At 38.6% G+C, this 13168-nt stretch overlaps 1 long non-coding RNA gene across 1 annotated transcript; it reads right to left on the bottom strand.

The window, feature by feature from the left end:
* Positions 1–1153: 1153 nt before the first annotated feature.
* On the bottom strand, positions 1154–2679 carry LOC126693134 (uncharacterized). Its single transcript, XR_007645214.1, has 2 exons — positions 2066–2679; positions 1154–1957 (listed from the first exon to the last, which is right to left on the bottom strand). It is a non-coding gene; the product is annotated as an uncharacterized LOC126693134 (long non-coding RNA).
* Positions 2680–13168: the final 10489 nt, after the last annotated feature.

The raw sequence follows: 13168 nt of genomic DNA on the forward strand, positions 1-13168 counted from the left end.
ATAGGCCTATTATAAGAAATGTTAACTTACATTCCTTTTTCTACATTTTCTTTTGTAATGGAGAAATTGAATACTTCAACATTGTTGAGTTGTTATTCGATTGTATATAACCAATACTAATAAATATTATTTTTACTTCAAATGTTGTTTATAAGTTTTTTTTTTCCCCCTGAACTTGTGGTGTGGACAATTGGATTATTACCCTTGATGTACCAATGCTCAAACTATGAAAGAGTAATGATTTAGTGGTTATTCATGCTAGATTATTAGGTTACTAGATAGATGTATATTAGATTATATGGTCTTAGAGTGTTTGAGATACTGTAGAATTTGCTAGATCTATTACACACCATCAATTTCTTCTAGCTACCAATTAGTAAGCTGCTACTGGTATTGCCACTGCCCTCCTAATATTGCATTGCCCCGGCAAGTTGTAACAAGGAGGATCTTAGAAATTCTATTTCCTTAAATCTGACAAACTACGAATTTTTAGCCCTTGCTAACTTGTCTCAATCTATTTGAAAATCTTTTTATGTTATAATCTCTATGTCTTTATGTATTCATGGTGGTTTTCACTCTCCTATAGTAACTTGCTGTTTTTGTTCATGCCCTTCCCTATTTTGTGCTGAACATTTTCAGATCTAGATTATTTATGAAATCTAGTCTTTCTCTTGTTAATTTATCACATATACAAGTTGACACTAATTGTAGACTTCAAGAATGATTTGAGATATAAATTTTTGTTTTCTATTGCAAACAGTAGATTTGTTTTATTGAGAAATACAATTTGTACAATGGGTAATTAAAAGAAAGATCATTCCTCTAATTCCCTACTCAAGCTCCTCCTTTGGATAAGAAAATTTTATAAGCGCATGAGTTACATAGTTACAAGTTTTTCACAATACATGAAAGGAAATATCATCCTAAACTAATCCTGCCTCAGCGGAGTAATTTTCCCCATCTGCAAAGCATTCACTAATCCAGCATCTTCATATTCCACATCTAAATGTCTGAAACCAACATTTCTACTCCATCAAACAATGCAGAGCAGCCAAAAACCTGTAGACTTTGTTCTAGCCTGTTAAGGACAAGATTACCTCGCCATTCAAAGTTCAAATAGTAAGATTACACAGTTAGAGGATAACAGCCAATATTACAACAACTCAGCTCATAGATAACATTTTAGTTTTAGTATATTTGAATTCAAACTCTTCATGTACATATGTCAAAACACAAACTCTGTAAATGATTAGTTTATACATACAAAGAGCCTTCATCGTATTTGGTAAGGCAGCACAATATCAATTTGCTATTTGACTTCACATGGTATCAGAGCTTTTTGTGACTAATGTCAATCCCTATGGCCAGCTCTTCTTCCTCTGCCTCTGCCAACACCATTGCCACAACCAATCTATCCTCTCACAACCTCATCAACCTTCACCACAATACTACAATCAAATTAACCCGAGACAACTATCTTCTTTGGAAAGCTCAGATTGTTCTTTACATTAAAGGTCTTCATCTCTTTGGCTTTCTTGATGGAACTAAACCTGCACCCCCACAATCTATCACTAGTCAATCTTCAAATGGTGCAGCCACTGTCACTACAAATCCTGAATTTCTTCAGTGGCACCTTTACCCACTCTCTCAGACAAAGCAGCAAACACCTCTCCTACTCTCTTGAACTTGGTACACCAGCACCAACATTTCCATAATTGAGGCTAAGAATAGCAACATCCATTTTGAGCAAATTCACAACATGTGGGTTCCATTTGTGTTAAAAATTCACAACATATGGGTTCTATTTCAATGATACCCAACAACCTATTTCAGATTGAACTCATGTTTTCAATCTTCAAAGAAAGACAGCTATTTGAACACCAATTGTACTAAGAAGTCCAATTTCATACTTCACATTAGAGTTTCTTGTGAGTTTGCTTTTTCAGCTTCTAGAAATCTAAAGAAAAAAAAAATCCAATCAAAGCCAACATTAAAATAATCCTTAAAAAAAAAGCTAACGAAAAAAATAATCTTGACAATAAAAAAGAAAATTTTCGCATTTTACCTTCGTCTCGTTGTGGCAATCATTGTTAAGATAAAAGTGGGCATGGGTGCTGTCTCAGACTCTCTCAGAAGTTCGGCAAAGAACCGGAAGCCCATCTCTCCTCTAAAATCCTCACTACCAAAACCAATCGACAGATCGGTTTCACCGAATGATACCTCACAGCAATGAAGGTTGCGGCTTTCTTCACTCCAATGTTCCACAGCCATACTTCTTGGGTTTCAATCTATGAGAGAGAGAGAGAGAGAGGATGTAAATTTGTGTTTTGGGAGATGAACAGAGGAAACAGAGAGGGAGAGAGAATTGAGCCAAATATAGTTTTGAAATTTTATTAGTTAGATTAATCCAAACTAGAGTTAAGTTTGTATTTTGCGTGGTTAAAACTGACATCAACTAGTTGTCCAAATGGCAGACCACCATTGGCTGGGAGGACCACATCAGTACATCCACCTAGTCCTCCGTTGTGGCTAATAATTTCTCGTTATTCTGGAACTTTTAGCAGCTAGACGTGCTACACAGTTTGTTCAGGAACCAATTTATCTTTGAAGGCGACTCTGAAATAGCTGTAAACTTCCTCAAGCATGGTGATAACTTGCAATCTGCTTATGATTATTTGATCAAAGATATTTTTTCTTATGTAAACTTTTATAGAGTTATTCTTTTTATCGTGTTTATGGCAGGTAATGCAGTAATATATGTCTTTAGTTAGGAGAGTAAAATTTTCTTTACCTTTATTAGTTTGGATGGAGGTTATTTCCATCCAGCTTGTTTCCACTTATTATGGCTGATTCATGGGCGGCTCTAGGTACAGCCCAAGGGGTTTAAATGAACCCCGGCCCAAAAAAAAAAAATTTGTATATAATTTTTTTTAATTTGAGCCTCCAAAAATAAATTTTGAACCCCCTAGACCTAAATTTTTTTTAAGCCTAGCTTAAATGAATTTGAATATGATCATCTTGACAATATCTTGGTCTTTTTAAACACTAAAAAAAAAAAAAAAAAAAAAAAAAAAAACAATAACAAACCAATATGATTTAAAATATGGGGAAAAAAATAGTAAGCCTAACAACAAAAGTATAAATTTTTTCATCTTAAATCTAAAAAAAAAAATCATTTACATCTTAACAAATTTGAAATAAACCAATACATAAAAGTTTATTGTATTTAAAGCTCACTTGGAGCTCACTTAATAACAATAATTCATATGTTGATTGTATTTAAAAACAATAGGTGATTTCTAAGATTTAATCTTAGCAACAATAATTATTATCATCATTATATTAATAAACAATATGCAATGAACTTATAGTTTATCTTATATGAGGAACGTTGTGTTCATAATACACTCATAATAAAGCCTAATTGGCAAATTGTTACTAGTTGTTACCAATGAGAAAAAGAAAAGAAAAAAGTAATTTCATTAGTGAGTTTAAATTAAAACTAATACCAACTTATAACCTAAAATTTGTTAGAAAAGTGCTGTAAAAATGTTTTAGATGTGGCACTTCTTATCTTTTATTCTCTTGCTAGTATGCATTATGAAAAATTTTGAAATAAAGAAATCATGTAGACCGCAAGATTCACTTTTTTTTTTTTTAATACCCAAAATACATTTTCTTACTGACCCCCTAAAAATATATCCTAGAGCCGCCATTGGGCTGATTTACCAACTAGTTAAATAAAATCTATGCTGATCTTATTCTCAAAAAAAAAAAAAAAAAAATGTAGGCCAGAGACATGCCACTTATTTTTATAGTTATTGCACTTAATAATAGGCGACATTGTATAGTCATCCGGTAACTAATGGGTTACAATCCAAAGGTCTACTCTCAAGTGCATGAGTAATTACATTATTGTGTAATTGAAAATTTATAATATACTATTAGATGCTAATAAATACTTTTCATAATGGGATATTCGATCTCATCTAATTGGTGGTAATCATAATAAGCAAGAATGCAAATAACAATGAGAATGAATAGAAAAGTTTTAACATGTGTCATTGTTTTATTTTTATTTTTCTACAAAAGGACATATGTCATCACTGTAAACATCTACTAGTTGCAATGATCCAACTTTTATAATATATATAATTAGATGCCCACAAAATAAAATTTAAAAGGTATTTTAAAAAAAAGATTTAATGCAATTTTTATGGGGGGTTTAAACATAAGTGGTTTTTTTTTATATATAATAATTATCAAATCGTCAAATGTGAATAGTTTGCACACAAAAAATGTAAATAAAATATACATTCATCTTCACCTTTTCTTCTAAAAAAAAAAAAAAAAAACCTAAATACAAAATATTTGTAATGTACCATTAATTTATTCTATAATTAAATGTATTGGCACATATCAAATGTGTTATGTAATGGAAAAATTGCAACTTGTCATGTGGCATTATTTGTCTACATCATTCAAAATAGATAGGTTATGCCACTTGTCATAGTTTTGTGTATCCCACTAGTTGTAGGATTATATATATATATATATATATATATATATTATAACACATACAAACATTTGTATAACGCTGTCTGGAACTGATTGGCAATTGACAAATTAATGGAATCGATCGGGCCTAATCCAAAACTCAACTAATTCGCTCAATGCAGCGATCAATTATAGTCCTATCCTTTGAAACTAGACAAATTCTGGGCCAAGTGACGAGTCATTGATATATTTAACACATAAATGTGTGCAACGCTGTCCAAAACTGATCGGCAATTGACAAATTGATGGAATCAACCAAGCTTGATCCAAAACTCGACTGATTCGCTCGATGCAGCAATCAATTGTGGTCCTATCCTTTGAAACTAGACAGCTTCTGGTTCGAGTGACGAGTCATTGATATATATAACACATACATGTGTGTAATGTTGTCCAGAACTGATCGGCAACTAACAAATTGATGGAATTGACTGGGCCTAATCCAAAACTCAACTGATTTGCTCGATACAGCAATCAATTGTGGTCCTATCCTTTAAAACTAGACAGCTTCTAGGTCGAGTGACGAGTCATTGCAAGCAAAATTGATTCAAACCGATTTGACTGATCTCTACTATTAAACTTCGTCATTCTTCGCCAATATAAGGGTTTCTTTGCAGTCTTCCACGAAATCCCAGTCAAATTTCATCATTGCCACCATTCTGATCAGATTTGAGGGTTTCTCGAATAGGTTTTGACAAGATCTTCACAGATCCGACGAAATTTACTCTCTTTGCCTTTTAGCCAACTCTAATTGACATCCGACTGCCACCTAACAAGACACGAGCAGTTTGAACCGACATCCCTTCATGGATCGGTGTTGTATTCCAGTCCCATGGACAAACCTACATGTGTGTAATAATTTATCTAGACTAATATAATTGTATCAAAATTTGAACACCCCCCTCCCCAAACAAAAATCCTGGCTACTCCCCTATTTGGCATATAAAACACCATATTAGTGCCACCAATCTAACCATAAAATTGATATTGTTTTCATCCCCATTTCAAAATTGTCTTACAATTTGGTTTACGCTTTTAGTCATCTTAGCATTTCTTTAATTAAATATCCAAATATAAATATAAAGTATTAAATATGAAACACAAAAAATTGCAAATTTCACTTGGTCATTTCTCTATTTCTTTGTAGCCTGAAGTTCTTAATCAAGTTCTTATTGTCACTTCTTCTTCACCATAAACCTAAAGGAAAAAAAAAATACTTACCTCCCTTGAGATTTGAAAAAAAAAAAAAGTGACAACCCCCTTACATGAGTGATAAATTTAGAATAACAATGCAAGGATTATAAAGCACCAAAAGACTTGCAATGACAAATCTCTCCACAGCCCATTGAAAACAGGGGGAAAAAAATCATACTGAATTTTAAAATACTCTTTAATTAAAACAAATGGTTGTTGAGGTCTGAAAAAGATCATAGTGAAATAAGCCCAAAAAGAATAAGTTAAGCCCAGAAGGAAAATTCAAGCTAAGCCCAAAGTAATTATACAGGAGACCCATGAGGGAATAAAAGAAAGGCCCAGAGGATCCCGAAGCCTAGAAAAAGAAGCATCCAAAAAATAAGAGGACCACAGCAAAGTATAAGAAGCAAGGATCCTCAGGAACCATCAATAGGCGCGGATCCCTTCAGGCATAGAGAAAAAGGAAGACTGGGACAGCTCGATAGAAAGAAGACAAAAAAAGAAAAACAAGAAACAAAAGCAAAAAGAACGCGAGCGACGTCTCATGGCACAGACAGAAGAGGCCTTGGGGAACCAAGACAGGAAAGAAGAATGATAACAAACGACTTTCAAAAATGGCAGAACAGGATTCCGCCCAAATAGGAAAGAAAAGGAAAAGTGGAAGACGCCAGAAATGGGGATGCCGAGAAGGGCATACCTCAGCACGTCCCAAAGAAGATGGCCAACCAGAAGCTTTCAAAAGAATCAGAACTGAGAGAAGGAAAGAATGAGAAGAAACGGAAAAGGGACTTACCGAGACGATGGGGACAGGACATGCTCTGTTTGCAAAAGAGCAAAACAGGGGAACCAATGGTTCCCCGGGAAGCCCAAAAAACTCCATTATAAAAGGAGGGGATGGGTTGTGAAGAAAAGGCAGCGAAAAAAGTGAGAAAGAAAGAAGAAATTCTCTAGAAAAAGAACTATCAGAAAAATCAAGAGTGAAGAGAAAATATTAAGGGAAAACAAAATATTGCTTCCCGGTATCCTGTAAAAGCCACTATTGCACATACTTGGATTCAACGAGAATCAAACTTTGCAAGTTTTGAAGGCTGAAATAGTCATTCAAGACTGCAATTTTTGAGCTTGATTGAACCTTGTATCACGTCCTAGTGAGCTTTCTATAATCAAACAGATAATGTATTAATGAAACATTGCTTCATATTTCCCAGGATCCCCACAGCACTAATTTTTATCGCTTTGTTAATCCTTTTTCTTTCCTTCTGAATTTACCTTGTTAATTTTTGGCACTCTACGATATCCTTGTTTGTCATTTTCTTTATATTGTCAGGAGTATTCTCTGCATTTCACTTGATTCTTAAACAGCTCTTTAGCTGCGGTGAGTCAAGGCCCGATCCACCAAATCCTCCTTTTCATTTAGGCCTAGGATCCTTGGGCCTGAGTGTCACAAAAAAGGGCACTCTCACAATGGTTTTAGAATTGGAAAGCAAGAAATAAAGAAAAATTAATTCTTCTTTCTATGTGGGAGTTCTTCTAAGACAAGAAGTCCTATATTTGATGGCCTTATTTATCATCATTAGTAATGGTAGTATGGTACCTAATGGGAAAAATGAACCTTCTTGCCCAGATGATAATATAAGTCGCTTTCGTCCGTCCTGCCACGTCATGGACGAAGTAAGACAAGCCATTCAATGAAGGATTTAATGCCCCAGGCAGTTACAAGACAGGCTATCATACTGTTGGAAGCTTATCAAAACCTACATCATTGAGCCTGGAGGCGTTACAAAAGAGGCATTAAAGCCACAATAAAGGCCACAACGGCTAGGAGCAATGAAGCCATATATAAGCACCCTCCAAGACCAAAAAAGGTACACATTATGATATTCCAATATACTATTGCTTTAATATTTTCTGAAAAAAAAACCTTCACACGTTGACTTTATCATCAGAGACTCTATGGCAGGCACCACACCGTGACCGCCTAAGGAAGGTCCTTAATGACGATTGCAGGCACAGCTGACGAGGTTGTTGACTCATCTAGACAAGTCTACTTGACTAACGATTTTTGCATCATCAGCTTGGCACCATTTGTAGGGACGATATTTTCGTACCTATGTTCAAGAATGTAGTTCCATTCAACTCACAAGTCTAGATAGAGCCCAACACTCCCCAAGATTCTACAGCTTTAGCTCTGCGAATCCAGACACTCACAACCAGCGTGGAATAACTTACCCAACAAAACCAAGAAATGAGATTGAGGCTACAGTAAGAGGAGAACCGATCCGGGACCAACCAGGATGACAATGGGGATAGCCAAAGAAGGGACGAACATCGACGACCTGCCACTCCACAAGAACCGAGCTCAGACCTTCTTAGGGAAATGAGAAAGGAGATGGACGAGCTAAGGAGTGCAATCAAGGAAAAAACAAACCGTATGGTTAGAAGGACAGATTCACCCTTCACCACGATAGTCCTGGAGTGCCCAGTGCCCTTAAATTTTAGCTTACCACAGCTCGAACCATTTGATGGGTTGAAGGATCCTTTGGATCACCTTAACACCTTCAAGACAACTCTTGGTCTTCGGTAGCCCCCTGACAAGATATTATGCTGCTCCTTACCAACTACCCTCAAAGGAGCTGCAAGGGAGTGGTTCACGAAGTTACCAACTTCGTCCATCGATAACTTCAAGCAGCTGAGCAGCTCCTTCTTACACCACTTTATCGGAGGACAACACCTAAAATGGCCCGCAAACCACCTGCTTACAATTAAACAAGAGAAAAGGAGACCCTAAGGTTGTACACAAAGCGTTTCACCTGAGAAACTTTAGAGGTGGACGAAGCAAATGACAAAATGCAGCTAACGGCCTTTAAAGCCGGGTTGAAGTTCAAGGAGTTCATGGTCTCACTCGTGAAGAATCCCCCACGAACAATGGCAGAAATGCTCTTGAAGGTGCAGAAGTACATGAACGCTGAGGATGCCCTAGCAGAAATCAAAGAGATAGAAAAGCCTAATGAAAGGGAAAGAAAGGGAGACGATCGGAGAGGACAAAAAAGGGAGCGAACAGATCGTTAAAATGTTGACAGGAACAAAAGGAAAGATGATAAAACTCTTCGCACGGTAAGATTCACTCCTTTAATTATGCATGTTGATAAAATTCTAGCACAGATTAAAGATAAGCACTACCTCAAGTGGCCAAGGCCACTACACTTGTCACCCAATGTTCGTGACAAGAGGAAATACTACTTTTTCCCTAAAGATCACAGCCATTACACAGAAGACTGCAGAGACTTGAAGGAGCAAATAAGGGAACTCATACGAAGAGGAAAGTTGCAAAAATTTGAAAGAAGGGAGATTCCAACAGGCCCAGGGACAATAGCAGGGACAAGCTTGAAACCTCTCCAAGAGACAAAGACCACAAGCCACATCGTCAGTAGAGTGCAATAGGTGAAATAAAGACGATCACAGGAGGACCATCCACAGGGGGTTGTTTAGATCCCTCAAGAAGTCATACTAGAGGCAGGTGAATAACATCCATAGGATACCAACCCTGAAGCAAAAACGGACGAATAGGGATATCTTGTTCTCAGAAGAAGATGCTAGAGGAGTGAAGTAGCTGTATGACGATCCCCTAGTTATCATGTTTATGATAGAAGGGTTCAATACTAGGAGAATCCTTATAGACAACGGCAACTCCACAGATATCATCTACCCTTCCGCTTTTCAACAGTTGAAGGTGGCCCCCGAAAGGCTACGTCCCTTGACTCCCTACTCGTCAGCTTCAATGGAGACAGAGTATATCCTAAAGACATAGTGACACTAACGGTCACAGTAGGGGCTTACCTGAAACAATTAACTCATCAGCTAGACTTCTTCTTGGTAGATTGTCCCTCCTCTTACAATGTGATCGTTGGGAGGTCCACGCTCAATCTTTGGAATGCAGCCACATCCACCTATTGCCTGAAGGTAAAATTCCCAACAAAAAATGGTGTAGGCGAGGTAAAAGGAGGTCAAGTGCTGGCCAGGGAATGCTACCAAGAGGTGTTAGTTGCAAAGGAAAACCATATGTGGATGATCGAGGAGAAAGAAAAAGAGAAGATGGAAGCCCTGGAGATTGTGGAGTTAGTAGATGGAGAACCGACAAAGATGACCAGGATAGGGACAACCTTGAATTCTGAGATGAGGACGAGACTAGTCCAATTCCTCAAAGAGAACCTAGATGTCTTCGCATGGAGCCACGAGGACATGTCGGGCATATCCACAAAGGTCATCCAACATACGCTGAACGTGGACCCCGAGAAAAAGCCTGTCCAATAGAGACGACAAGTCTTTGCTCCAGAACGAAACCAAGCTATCACAGACGAGGTCAACAAGCTGTTAGCAACTGACTTTATTCAGGAGGTCTACTACCCAGATTGGCTCACCAATGTCGTCCTGGTAAAGCAAGCAAATGGGAAATAGAGGATGTGCGTAGACTTCATGGACTTAAACAAAGCTTGCCTGAATGACAGTTTCCCTCTGCCAAGAATGGATCAACTGGTGGATTCCACAGCAGGACATAAGCTACTGACGTTTATGGATACAATCAAATAAAAATGGCAGAAGAGGACCAGGAGAAAACTGCCTTTATCACGAGCCAAGGGTTTTACTGCTTCCAGGTAATGCCCTTCGGACTAAAGAACGCAGGAGCAACCTACCAGAGGTTAGTAAACAAAAAGTTCAGCAAGAAAATCGGGAGGAACATGGAAGTGTATGTGAATGACATGCTCATTAAGAGTAAGGAAGAGTCTGCTCACCTAGACGATCTCCAAGAGACATTCACCATACTCAGGCAGTATCAAATGAAGTTAAACCCCAATAAGTGCGCCTTTAGGGTAGCGTCAGGGAAGTTCTTAGGGTTCATGGTGTCCCAAAGAGGGATAGAAGCACACCCAGAGAAGGTGCAAACCATATTTGGCATAACGTCGCCCAAGACTGTGAAGAAAGTCCAGAAGCTCACAAGAAAGATGGTAGCACTCAACATGTTCATTTCTAAAGTAACGGACAAATGCTTGCCCTTCTTCAAGACACTGAAACAGGCCTTCGCCTGGACCAACGAATGTAAGAAAGCTTTCCAAGAACTCAAGCATTACCTGAGCAATCCACCTTTCTTGAGTCCGCCCAAGGAGGGAGAAAACCTGTATTTATATTTGGTAGTGTCAGTTACAGCTATGAGCGCAGCCTTGATTCAGGAAGAGGACAAGACGCAACTCCCAGTTTACTACGTCAGTCAAGCCTTCCAAGGGGCAGAAGCCAAGTACCCACAGATTGAGAAGATTGCATTCGCATTAATTGTAGCCTCGCGCAAGTTGCAACCCTACTTCTAGGCAAACCCTATCTTGGAGATGACAGACCAACCCATTAAGAAGTCCATGAACAAGCCTGAGGCGGTAGGAAGGATGGTCCAGTGGGCAATTGAGCTTAGCCAATTCGACATTGAGTACCACCTTAGGACAGTTATTAAGGCGCAAGCATTAGCAGACTTCATCGCCGAATTTACCATCCTAGACGAGGATGATGCACCTGAAGAAACGGAAAGATGGACAGTTTAAACGGACGGTTCGTCAACCCAAAAAAGAGGTGGAGTAGGGGTCATCATCATCACCTTAGAAGGAGAGACGCTTAAATATGGAGTTCAGCTAAAGTTCCCAACCACCAACAATGAAGTTCAGTATAAAGGAATACTGACGAGGCTGAGGGTCAGGAAGGCACTAGGAGCGAAAAACTTGCTCCTCCAAAGTGTTTTAAAACTGGTAGTGGGGCGGATAAAAGAGGAATATAAAGCAAAGGAGGAGAGAATACAAAAAATACCTCAGGTTGACAAAGCATTTAGTACAGGAATTTGATCGGATGGAATTCACATAGATCCCTAGAAGTCAAAATATAGTGGCAGACAAGATCGCAAAGCATGCATCGTTAGAAGCGGGACCAATGAGTATGTACTTGAAGAAGTCTCCACCTTCGCAATCTAGAGTGTAAGCAACTGGATGACCCCAATCCTGTCCTTCCTCTAGGATGGACGACTTCCACAAGACGTCGAGGAGGCCAGGAAAGACAGGAAAATAGCAGCCAAATTCACGATCTTGAATGACACCTTGTACAAGAAAGGCTTCTCCATGCCCTACCTGAAATGCGTCAAGAAGGAGGAAGCCAAATACATTCTAAAAAGAGATCCATGAAGGGATTTGCGGTGACCATGCAAGCCCAAGATCCTTGGTAGGCAAAGTGATCAGAACAGGTTACTTCTGGCCTACTTTGCAAATGGATGCAAGGGAATTCGTCAAGAAATGTGATAAATGCTAAAGGTTTGGGAATGTTCAACGCCTCTTAGCAGAGAGACTGACGTTGATAGCCTCCCTATGGTCGTTTGCATAATGGGGAATTGACATCACCAGCCCATTACCCCAAGGTAAGAGATAGGAAAAATTTTTACTGGTTGTTATTAACTATTTCACAAAATGGGTTGAAGCAAAAGCATGATCAACCATCATAGAGGCAAAGATCCATAACTTCGTATGGAAGAACATAACTTGCAGATTTGGGATACCACGGACGATCGTATCAGACAACGGACGGCAATTCGACAGTTAAGGCTTCAGGGACTTTTGTTCAAGTCTAGGGATCAAAAACCAATTCTCATCCCTGGGACACCTACAAGTGAACGGACAGACGAAAGTGACAAATTGGACATTACTCAAGATCATCAAAGCTCAATTGAACGATGCTAAGGGCGCTTGGCTAGAGGAATTACCCAATGTCCTATGGGTGTACAGGACTATAGCAAGAACGACAGGAGAAACCCCCTTTAAACTCATCTATGGCACCAAGGTAGCAATCCTAGTCGAAGTAGGAATCACCAGTGTCAAACGAGAGGTCTTCCACGAAGAAAACAATAACGATCAGCTGAAGATCAATCTGGATTGCTTAGACGAAGTTAGAGAATGAGCTTCTCACAGGATGGCAAAGTATCAACAAAAGATGGCCAAGTACTACAACAAGAGAGTGAAGCTCAGACGACTCGACATAAGGGACCTTATCCTACGCAAAGTCACCCCGGCAACCAAAGATCCGGTCTAAGGGAAACTTAGCCCAACCTGGGAAGGGCCCTACAAGGTCACCCATTACTCTAGACTAGGCAGCTATCACCTGGAGACCTTAGACAGGAAGAAGCTGCCATGACCATGGAACATTGAGCATTTGAAGAAGTACCATCAATAGATGTAATAGACAATTATACTTGTATTTGAAAGTGTTGAAGGCTAAAATTTCACATTCCATGAAAAGTAAAGAAGGCCCAATTCAAGCAGTAAGAAGAATCAACATTAAGGCCCTATTTATGTTCAGATTTCCAGCAAAAAGGTCATTAAAAGGTCCAGCAAAATTCAGT

Source organism: Quercus robur, chromosome 7, assembly GCF_932294415.1.
Source record: "Quercus robur chromosome 7, dhQueRobu3.1, whole genome shotgun sequence".
Classification (NCBI taxonomy): Eukaryota; Viridiplantae; Streptophyta; class Magnoliopsida; order Fagales; family Fagaceae; genus Quercus; species Quercus robur.